Raw genomic sequence first — 12,467 nt, 5'->3', positions numbered from 1 at the left:
ATAGGGAAAATTTAACCTCAGAGACATGACTGGGATTTCTGATAGGACATGACAGGTAAGACTATTGAGACCTCTACAGAGGATGGGCCTCAGGGATTTGACATAACTTGCATTTCACACTGGACCACCTCCCCAGAGACAGGGACTATGAAGTCAAACTGATCTCAGTGCCTTCTCCCTGCTTGCCTAGGGATCAATTCTTTAGTTTCTCTCTGTCCAACACACCATTCAACACATCAATATTGAAATTAAGAGTTGCTGGGGAAGGCTTTCAGCAAAAGAGGTGCTTTGTTCAGGGAATCTAGGAGAAGGAAATGAAGAAGGAGAGAATTCCAGCCAAGAAGAATAGCCAGAGAAAATGTCCCAGAAATGCAAGATCGTGTTGTGGAAACAGCCAGGAGGCTAATGTCTCTGGATCTAAGAGTATCTGTGGGGAAATAAAGTGCAAGCAGTCTGGAAAGGTGGATACACTGTAGCGTTTGCAATCTGCATCACACAGAATAGCCTTTCAGAGACTGCTTCATCATATTGTATCTCATCACCTCAAAGGTGTATCATTTATTTTCCCATATAAGGGCCTTGCAGAAAAAGAAAATAGTTGCACTTTTTAAAGCCTCCATGAAGCAAAGTATAGTGCTGGGAGGTAGAGAAATGCTGTCAATTTAAGTTATACAAGTTAGTTTACATACATTATCTAATTCAATCCCCACAACAATACACTACAGTAGGCAGGAAAGGCATTTTTATTCTCACTTTACAGATAACTTCATTGAGCCTAACCTTCCTTAAGTAGGTCATCTTCTTAGAACCAAAGATTTAAGCCAATTTAAGGTGGATAGGTGGCAGAGAGTATAGAGTTTAGAAGTCAAGATGTTCTGAATTCAAATCTAGCCTCACAGCCCTTTTCGTAGTGGCAAGAAACTGGAAACTGAGCAGATGGCCTCAGCTGGAGAATGGCTGAATAAGTTATGGATGAATGTTATGGAATATTATTTTTCTGTTAAAAAAAAATGCCAAGCAGGGTGATTTCAGAGAGTCCTGGAGAGACTTATATGAACTGATGCTAAGTGAAATGAGCAGAACCAGATCATTGTACACGGCAACAACAAGACTGTAAACAATGATCAATTCTGATGGACATGGCTCTCTTCAACATTGAAATGATTCAAACCAGTTCCAGTTGTTCAGTGATGAAGAAAGCCATCTATACCCAGAGAGAGAACCGTGGGAACTGAGTGTGCTTCACAGCATAGCATTCTCACTTTCTGTTGTTGTTTGCATTTTGTTTTCTTGCTCAGTTTTTTTTTTTCCTTCTTGACCTGATTTTTCTTGTGCAGCAAGATAACTGTATAAATATGTATGTGTGTGTGTATTTAACACATATCTTAATAATGTTTAACATGTATGGGACTACCTGCCATCTAGGGAAGGGGATGGGGGGGGGGAAGAAGGGGAAAATTTGGAACAGAAGATTTTGCAAGGGTCATTGTTGAAAAATTACCCATGCATATGTTTTGTCAATAAAAACTTCAAAAATTTTTAAAAACCTAGCTTTAGACACTCACGAGCTGTATGACCCTGAGCATGTCATATAACCTCAATTCCCCAAATAGTAAAACGAGAATAATAGTTCTAGCCTCTCAAGATAATTAAGAGAATCATATGAGTATCTCAAATGAGATATTTGTAAAGTGGTTAGCAGAGCCAGGTACATAGTAGGGGCACTTAATAAATGCTTATTTCCTTTCCTTCATTTTCCAGATGAAGAAACTAAAACCCCCAAAAATTAAATGACCTGACCAACATCTCTTATGTGAGAGACCCAGGACTTAAATACCTTTGGTTCTAAGCTCATATTTGATTCATTTTACCATAAATGACTTAAAACCTGGGAGTCCCAGAACAGTGAAAAACATAATCTAGTAGCAAAAGGAATTTCTCTTAGATGGCAATAATAATTATGATGATAACAACAATAGTTAACATTTATATAATGCTTACTATGTGTAAGGCACTATACCAAACACTTCACAATTATCTCATTTGATATGACAGCCCTGGACAGTAAGTGCTATTATCATGGCCATTTTACATATGAAGAAACTGAGGAAAAATGACTTGCCTAAAATCACATAGCAATTAAGTATCTGAGACAAGAATATAGGTACTCCTGATTCCAGGTTCAGTATGCTACATGCCATACCATCAACTTACATTTCTAATGATAGAGGGAAATGCAGATAAAACTTTGAAAAAGTCATTCTGCAGGAAATCTTTCAGCATCCCTGGCTAAAACCAAAGAGAATCTTTAAAAATCCCAAATAAGGCAACCCCTCTTTACACAAACCATTCCTGAATATGCAACCTAGTCTTTAAAGGTGTCTAGGGAGTTTCAGATAATGTAGTTCACCTAGCCAGGTTCAAATCACAACAAACACATTTTTGGCCTGGGAACATTATAATAGTTTCTAAGGTCTATATACGTCCCTTCTCTTAAAATTCAGGAGTGTACAAACAATTACTCCAACCCCCCATTTAGGAAAATTCCTAACATTTGAGTAGAGGTTTAAATTTATCTCTTTCTCTAGTTCAACTCTGGCCTCTTTATAGTTAATGTAATATTTGGGTATCTGGAAACATTTGAATAATAAATTAGCAGATTCTAGTATAGAATATTAGGCAGTGTGAAGGGAAGTTGGGGAAAAAATAAATCTTATCTGGAGACTTGGCTTCCCAATGGTCCAACTTATTTATCTCTTTTTTCTACCACAGCTCAATACTACCTTTTCTTTTAATTTTTTCTGGTTGCCAATTCTTTTATCAGCTCCAAAAGACCTCACTCTCATCTCTAAGCTTGCAATTCTTGGAATCTTCATCTGGTTCTGAGATAGCACCACCCTTTTACTCAAATTCCCCAGGGAACCAAGCTAAAATGGCTTTGATTGATTCAAGGAGGAGTACAGGCCCTGTTGACACTCTATGTTGATTGATTCTATCAAGAAAGGTTCTTATCTAAGAAAGGTTATTATTTTTAAGTGGGTAGGATAATCAATGAAGCACCATATATAACTCCACTGCCTGAGGTCAGACAGTGGTTATCATTATAGCTAAAACCAAAAAAAGACCCTTTTGTTCACTTCATTTCCCATTTTCTTATTTTTCCTACTTCCCTCACTTTCTCAAAGTTACCCAGAGACAAGACTCAAACTCAGGTTTTCCCACTCTAAATCCAGTGATGTCTCAACTCTATCATACTGCTTCCTGTGTATTAAATATACACTTATGAAGCACATGGATAGAGCACAGGACATGGAATCCTAAAGACCTGAGTATAAATCCGGCCTTAGACCCTCACTAAGACAGGTATTATCTGCCTATCTCAACCGTAAAATGGTGACAATAATAGCACCTATCTCCCAGGGTTGTTTTGAGGAGCAAATGAAATGATATTTGTCAAGGTTCTGTAAACCTTTAAGGCCTAGGTAAATTCTGGATAGCTATTAAGTACTTGTTAAAGTTATTGTCAAATAGAAGGGGGAAATCTGGGGAAGAAGTAAGTGGAATATAAAGAGTAGTATAAATATTCTGAAAAAATATTTTTTTTTGTTGGAGGGGGATGCATTTATGTATCCTGTTTTTTTTTAATTGAAAAAGAGAGAGAAGAGAGACAGAGACAGAAAGAGAAGAGAAAAAATCCTGGGTCAGTGAGCAAACTGTCCCTTCTGGCTATCACACCAAAGCATCTGGGAGGGGTGCCAACTGTCAGCTGGAAGGATGAGAAATTTCACTGACTCTAGACAAGCTGTTTCGCCTCACAGCAGGAGGTGCTGCTTCCAGCTGAGATACCACAGTCATTTCTGGGTTGACCAACCACAGTGGGATGGGCAAAGAGAAAATGAACAATGAAGAGGCAGGAAGAAGGAAGCCAAGTAGAAGAAGGGACATGGGCAGCAAAAGTTCCTTGGCAAGGTCTAGCCTAGAATTCTTCTGTATCTTTATCACAAGAAAGACTAATATCTCTAACATTACTAACTCAGTGACTTTCATTTTTTGTCTATCTCCATAGATGAAGATCTATACGTGCTGTAACAGGAAAAGAAATTGATTTGAAGTTAGAAGACATGATTTTGAATCCTGGCTCTGCTGCTTACTGTTTGTGTGACATTGGGCTCAATGGGTAAAATACCACCCCTAAAGTCAAAGGACCTGAGTTGAAATCCAGCCTCAGACACCTACTAGCTGTGTGACTTTGGGCAAGTCATTTTATCCTGTTTGCCTCAGTTTCCTCATCTGTAAAATGAGTTGAAGAAGAAGATGGCAAACTACTTCAGTATCTTTGCCAAAAAAAAAAAAAAAAGAAATAATATACCAAACGTCATGAAGATTGAATATGTGTGAAATGACTGTCACATTGGACAAATTAGCTCAATTCTTTGGTTCTCATATTTTTAATATATAAAATGAGAGGGTTGCAATAGGCTCTATAAGGCTCTGCCCAACTCTAAATTCTGATCCTTCTGTATTTAAACTTTCATTTTTTTCCCTAGGAGAAAAAGTAGCAATCAACAGAACCTTGGGACAATAGCCACATGGTATGAAACTGGAACAAATGAAAGACTTGGTGGTAGATGATCTGTATTCAAAACCTGCTTTAGTAACCATGTGATGTTAGGTACATTACAACTTCTCTGAGCCCATTTCCTAAATCTGTAATGGGGAATTACTTACCTAGAATGCATGGTTCAGAGCCCAAACTCTAGATTTACAAAGAATGAGCTACAATTTGGAATTTGACCTAAAAAATCAACTCTTTGTTTCATTATACTCCTACCTGGAATTCCTTATGGGAAATATCAGAACATAGGTCAAGATCCTGCCTAAGCACAAGGTACAAGACAACCTTTATTCTACCTCATAGAAATATAGAAAATACAAAAAAGAACTCATATAGAGAGGGAGGGCTGCTATGAGTTCTTTTTTGTATTTCCCTCAGAAGCTTAAAGTATCATTTGTTGTTCTTTTTGTTCAGTGTTAGACTCTTTATGACCCCATTTGGGACTTTCTTGGCAAAGATACTAGAGGAATTTGCCATTTCCTTCCCCAGCTCATTTTGCAGGTGAGGAAACTAAGCCAAAAAGGGTTAAGTGACTCAGCCAGGGTCACACAGCTAATATCTAAGGTCACATTTAAATTCAGTCTTCCTGACTTCAGGTCCAGCACTCTATGCACTATGGCACTACCTAGCTGCTCCAAAAATCTTATAGAATGACCATATTATAGTTTGGAATCTTCTTTGCAAGGAAAAGAATCTTTCCCATTGTACCTTCACAGTCTGAATTAAGTCATAGTAATAGGGAAGTACTTATGTCCTGATAACACAACTTTAGGGGGTCAGCTAAGTCTCATTGACTAGAGCACTGGGATTGGAGTTGGGAAGACCTGTGTGACCCCCGGAAAATCATTTAACCCTATTTGCCTTAATTCACTGAAGAAGGAAATGACAAAACACTTCAGTATCTTTGCCAAGATATACAGTATGGTCCATGGGGTCACAAAGAGTCAGACATGACTGAAGAATAACAACATGGTTTTATTCCCTTGTTGATCCTCCCTCTTCAGAGGGAGAATGCACAACCTTATCCTCACAAGAAGAAACTTCACTAAGGACCTTAAGAAATCTCCCTTTTCTGATACAAAACTGACTATTTCCTTCAAGACTTCAATCTTTCAAGACTGTTGCTACCCAGGAAATTCCCTGCATTTCTAGAAGGCTGGATTGATACTAACAGTAAATCTTTCAATTTATATCCAGGAGGTTGAGATTCAAGAAGACTTAATACCCCTCAAGGAAACTGGGGTTTGGACACTCCAACCATTTGAATCAAGTGATATCCATCCTGACATGGTTGAGAGATTATACCATTGCCTCTCCCAGGCTGGGACCAAGAATTCTTTTCTTGGGCTTAAGTGGGGAGCTAATATGGTACCTATGTGCCTTGCCCCAAAGCGGCCATTAATAACTCCTATTTCTCTTATTCTCTTAGAATCTTGCAAGATGAAATACATGAAAAGGAAAAGGAGCTAGACTATGCAAATAACCTCTTTTTTTAGTAGACCCAACCTAAAGGTATCTCCTTTCACAATGCCCATCTCTCAGGAGAAAAAGTGAATCAGCTCATCTTAGGAGGGGCCCTAATCATTATGGCTTAATAAGGAAATTTCATTAACCCTCTAAATAAATTGCCAATGGTTATGTCCATGCAACCATCAAATTGATTAGAAAGCTGCTCCCAAACAAACCTCATAGGGTGGTTGAGAACAAATTGCTTTGAAAACTCAGTAGTAATATATGAATGAGAACTATTATTATTATCATAGACTAATGTCTCAGGGATCAACTCATTTTCCTAGGTCTCATTTTTCTCACTTTAGAGCAGAGAGCTCAGGGACAGATTTCAAGGAGTTTACAAACTAGAATTTTTCAAAATTGCATTTTTCTTAATATGATTATGAATATATTGATAATTATTTATGCATAGATATTTTGTATTATGTATAATAACTTATGTATGAAATATTTATAGAAATTTACATTTTGTGAGTTTATGTGTATAAATATGTAATTATTAAACATTTATTTCAATAGCCTTTGTTTTCTTTTGAACTCCATTGTGTTAAATTTCATGCATTTAAAAACATTATCCTGAAAAGGGATCCATTAATTTTACCAGATTGCCAAAACAGTCCATGACATACGTGAACAAAAAGGTTAAGAATCTTTGCTTTAGAAATTGTCTAAACTAATTTCCTTATTTTTAAATAAAGGAAGTGTTAAAAATTTACACGAACTGAAGTAGAACTAAATAAGCAGAATCGTGAAAACAATATATATCATAACTATAAGATAAATGGAAAGAACAACCATTACCAAAAATTAAAAATGTGACAAAATTATAAAGATCATGCTTTATTTGAAAGAAGAAATATGGAAGGACATTTTCAACCCACCCCTTCTTGGATGCAGGAACTCCACAGATGTTAAGACATTGCACATGTTTTTGGACTTTTTCAATATATCCATCAGTGGTGCTGATTTTTTTCCTCTTTAAAAAAAATACTATTCATTACATGGGATAGCTCTTTGGGAGGGGGAGAGGAAGGATACTGAGGAAAACTATGATGATGTAAGAAACAGAAGACAATAAAACCATATTAAAAATAAAGTTATTGGAGTCTTAGGCTCCATTTAAACCTCATTTATACTTCATTCTTGCATACATACTCCTTGTAAGCCTCTCCTCTCCTTGTAAGCCCCCAATTTTAAGTATTGGGTGAGTAAGATTCTGGGTAGTCAGGCCAAATTCAAGGGGCTATAGAGCTCAGGGAATGCTAAGGAAAAAGTAGGGTTCCTCTAGTCTAACTTACCTGTATTTTGGATGGTGAAATTGAGGCTCACAAAAGATGAAAGTGTCCTATTCAAGGCTACTCAGACAATAACTCATAAACAAGTTAGAAGTCATCTCAGAGATCATTTATTTCAGTGCACACTTGAACAAGAAGCCTCTCTATAATATCACTATCAAGTAGTCATTTGTCTGAAGAATCAAAGTGATGGGGAGCACCCTGCTCTCATCCCAAGAAAAAAAATTCACTTTTGGAAACTCTGGAGTTTGGGAAGTTTTACCTTACAAGAAATTATAACTTCACCCTTTGAAATATTGGCCCATTATTGCTAATTCTGCCCTCTGGGGCCAAGTCTAATACTTCTTCCATAAGATATATTTTTGTATATTGAAAGACAGCTATCATATTAACTTTATTCAAGTCTTCTCCAAGTTCAATAAGCATCTCCATTTTCTTTAGTCAGTCCTTTAAAGGCCAGCATAAGTCACTGGTAAACAGGCTAGGACAAATTGTCCATCTTTCCTGGATCATGGACCATGTTGTTCCTGAGCTCACTGTAGGTCATGGAATTTCACTACAATCTATTCCCCTTAGAGGGTTTAACTTTCCTTTAGATATTCAAAGACTCTTTGACCTATAAGGGTAAGGAATGGAATGAAACAAAAGCAATTACTAGGTACCGAAATTAGGCAATGAGGAAACAAGTAGAAAACTGAAGTCGTCCCTGGTCTCAGGGAGCTTTTGTTCTAATTGAGGGAAGAAAATGATAAAGTTTCAATAATTCAGTTTCATGACAGATGGTAAGGTCTAATAGGCAGATCATCAGGGCAGATGGGAAGGAACCATGGACCTTGTTTAGATATAGAAAGACAGATGGCTCCTAACCAATGACTGCTGGGAAAGAGATTGTGAGCCCAAGAGTCAGAATAGAATAGGACTCTGAGTTTCCTCTGGTCAAATTGGGAATAGGGGTACACTGAAAGAAAAAGTCTAGTATCTGTGTAAACTAAGACAACTGGGGATAGGGCAAAAAAAAGTAAGAGGCTCTTCTAACCCTACTTCTATTGGTTGGCAAATCAGGGAGAAGCATTCTTTTCATGTAGGCAATTGGTTGATGATCCTGATTTATGAGGGATTGCCTACAGCCAACCTGGACTGAGGAAGAGAAGATGCCTGGCTCCCTGCTATAATGATTGGTAGTCCTGATGAATTTAAGAAAAAATGAAAGCTGGCTTAACTCCTTGCTTAGCTCCTGTGACTTTTGTGGGTTAATATAACCTTAAGTTTTGGGTTTTTTTTTTTTCCCCAGGCCAATAAATGTAGATCTCTCTATTTTGCTCTAGTATCTATTTCCCAGATTCAGATTTCCCAGCATTGTCTCTCCATAAAAGAGCAAACATGCTCTCCTCTCCCTCATCTTACCTCTACTGAGACGTTAGGAAGAAATGCAAACATTTAAGAAAAAAGTCTAATGCTCCCAAGTCCCAAACTATCCCATTTAAGCAAACAAAATGGAGAAGAAAATAAAACATATCAGAGAGAGTCTAGCTTTTCCTGGGATAAAGAAAGCAGAAAGAAGGGAGGAAAGAGAAGAATTTACACTCTCCTTACCCCAGCTCACTCTGAGTCAACAACATATAGGTATGTCTACCATACTTCGTTAGTCTCACTTCATAGTGAACAGTGTCTGAGAGTGATCTGCTCTATGTCTCCTCTAACTCAAAATGGCATCTCCTGTCCTACTTTCCAGTATAGGGAATTGCTATTAATGCTATTAATGACTCCTTCTATCTCCTTTTCTTACAATCTCCTATTTCCAAAGGTAAACTGAGTAGAACTCTGAGTAGTCTTCCCGTGGGTCAAATCCAAGGGTCTGGAGCTCAGGGAAAGGTAAGGAAAAGCTCTCATCCTGGGCTCCTCTCTCCTCAGTAGCCAAGCAAAATTCTGGTTAAACTTTAATTGCATATATTACTAGGTTTTTATCATTCTGTGTGCCCTCTTCCAGCACATGTGGAACTTAAATCAGGTTTTCTAACTACAAGTCTTTTCATTCCCCACTGTCTGGGGTCTGAAATGAAAATTAATGTGTTTGGGAAAATTATGGAATAACAAAAATTTGCTTTGATGTCTTTCCTTTCTTCCCATATGCCTTCTTGATAGGTTATCTGAATTTATATACTAATTTATAATTTATAAAATTAGTCTTCTCAAGATTGTTTGCTTTTTAAAAGAGGAACTAGTGAGAAAGTTGTATTACATACAATGGAATTAAGGATTTGGATGTTGAAAGTTCTCAGATTTCATCTCATAAATCAATTAGTCAATAAACATTTATTAAGCACCTTCTATTTGTCAAGTACTATGTTAAGTAAGCTTGTAAACTGAAAATTCAAAAAGAGGGACAAAAAAATCCCTACTATCCAGGAGTTCACAATCTAAGGAAGGGGAGAATGAACAAATATGATTAAAAAAATTACATACATGATATATAGGAAATTAACAATAGCGGAAAGACTCTAAAATTGAGAGGTTGGGAAAGATTCTCCATAGAAGGTAGAATTTTAGTTGGGATTTAAAGGAAGTCTGTTGGAATCCTTACAAAGTGTTAAGTCATTAGAGTTGATGGAAACAATGCTTGTGTGCTTAGGATTTACACCTTTGGGAGAATTCACACATTAGAGCTCACACCTTTGAGAGTTCACACATTAGCTCACACATTGGAGTTCACAAGTCAGAAACCCACAATCCCACTCTCTCAGAGGAGGAGTCAACCTTTAGGTTCACATCTTTAAGAGATCATATATAAGAAGTTCTTAGAGCTTCAGTCAGTCAGTCAGTTCAGAAGATTGCCAGGAGTTGGAGTTGAGCTAGAGGCAGAAGCTGGAAGAGCAAAAAGACAAGCTGCAAGAGCTCTTGGAACCAAGCAGAGAGATAGGCCTCTAAGAAAACTAACTGGGTTATTTTGGAAGAGACAATAAAAGATTGGATTTTAACTCCTGGCTTCATTTGGAGTGATTATTACTCTGAACTGAAACTAAGGCTGCCTCCAGAAACCTCCCCAAGAAACCTGCTCCCAGAGAACCATCATATATTATAAAAAAAGAAGAGAACACCACAGAAGTCAAGGAAAGTGGTTGTCAGAGATGAAGAGTAAGAACATTTCAGGCGTCGAGGAACAGCCAGAGAAAATGGAGCTGAAATATGGAGTGTCTTATTTAGAACAGCAGTGAGAACAGTGTCACTGGATTGAAAATACATGGCAGTAAGTAGGATATAAGAAGATGGGAAAGGTAGAAGTAGGACTAGGTTATCAAGGACTTTAAATGCCAAACAAAAGATTTTGTATTTCATCCTGGAGGTCATTGGAGTTTATTGAGTAGGAGCTCTAATGTGATTGGATCTAGAAAGCTAAAGCCTACCCAAGCATCCCCTGAATTTTTCAGGGGCCAACAAAATAAAGGACATTGCTTTAGGTGCCTAAAGGGAAAGGGGAGAAAAGAAGAGTGTGGAATGGCTCCAATGACAAAAACTTACTTGGAGGTCTGACTTTTAAATTACATAATTATCCTTCACATATTATCTACTTTCAATTAATATTGATTAATATGTAAGACTATCTGCCACCTTCTAAAATATCTCTTTCCTCTTCAGGTGATAAATGGTCAAAGGATATGAAAAGGCAGTTTTTGGAAGAAGAAATCAGAGCTATATATTAGTCATATTAAAAATGCTCTAAATCATTTTTGATTTGAGAAATGCAAATTAAAACAACTTTGAGGTTATATCTCATATCTAATTAGACTGGTTAAAATGACAAAATGATCATTGTTAGAGAAGATGTGGGAAATTGGGAAACTAATACCCTGTTGATAAAATTATGAACTGATCCAACCATTTTAGAGAGCAGTTGGAATTACACTCAAAAAGTTATAAAACCATATAATCTTTGACTGAGCAATATTTCTATTAGGTCTGTTTCTTAAGGTGATCAATGAAAAGGGAAAAGAACCTATATGTTCTTCAATATTTATAACAGTTTTCTTTGTGGTGACAAAGGATTGGATATTGAAGGGATGACCAGCAACTGGAGAATGGATGAACAAGTTATAAGAGTGCAATGGAATACTACTATGCTATCAGAAATGCTGAGTAGGTTGATTTTAGAAAAACAAGGGGAAAGTTGCATAAGTAATGCAGGCATGACCAGAAAGAAAATGTTCTATACAGCAACAACAACATTATCAAAGAATAACTATGAATGACTAAGCTATTCTGAGTCATATGAACATTTCAGTGAACAAGGAAGGACTTATGAAAGAAAACGGAGAAAGGATTGATGTATGGAAGTATGTCTTGGTCCCACACATATGTATCAAATGTTGGCCTTCTCTAATACTGTTTTGGGAGGGAAAGAGACATCTTGGACCTCAAATAACCCAAAAATAAATTAAATAAATATAAAATTGTTAAAATAATAAAAATAGCCAACAACAGAATATTTACACAGGTATTGGGAATTGAAGATCCAGCATAAGTCAAGTTGTCAATTTAGGGTTTCTTGCCAATTGGCAGCTCTACTGGGTCTATTTCTAACCTCTCCTTATCAAAAGAGTTGATAATATACTATCTTTGTTTAGATTGAAGTATTCCCATGATATCTAAGAACCTGATACTTTCCCCTTGTCCCTAGAATTCAATGTTCCTAGTACAGCATTAGGCACACTAGAGAGGCTTGATAAGTATTGATTTTTTTTTTCCTTTTAAGTCTCAGAACCCCTGAGATAAGGGGGCAGGTCCAGGCTTGAAAATTCTGAAAACCCTCCTTTCATTTCTGAAAACCCTGAACCCTCCTCATGCAGCCAAAAATAGTGTTCAAGAAAAGCCATCAGAGAGGGGAAAGGGTGCCAAGAACCATTAAAAAGTCATGGGAATCAAACCCACAAGAAAGTAAATTTAAGTGGCAAAACAACGTATTCCAGACAGAGCTGTAAACAGTACAAAGCAATAAGAGTTTTGCTCTCCAGAACACTTTCATCCTAGGGAGGGAACAGAATTCCTCTTCA

This window comes from Sarcophilus harrisii, chromosome 3 (genome assembly GCF_902635505.1).
Source record: "Sarcophilus harrisii chromosome 3, mSarHar1.11, whole genome shotgun sequence".
NCBI lineage: Eukaryota > Metazoa > Chordata > Mammalia > Dasyuromorphia > Dasyuridae > Sarcophilus > Sarcophilus harrisii.
This window is presented reverse-complemented; position numbering follows the sequence as displayed.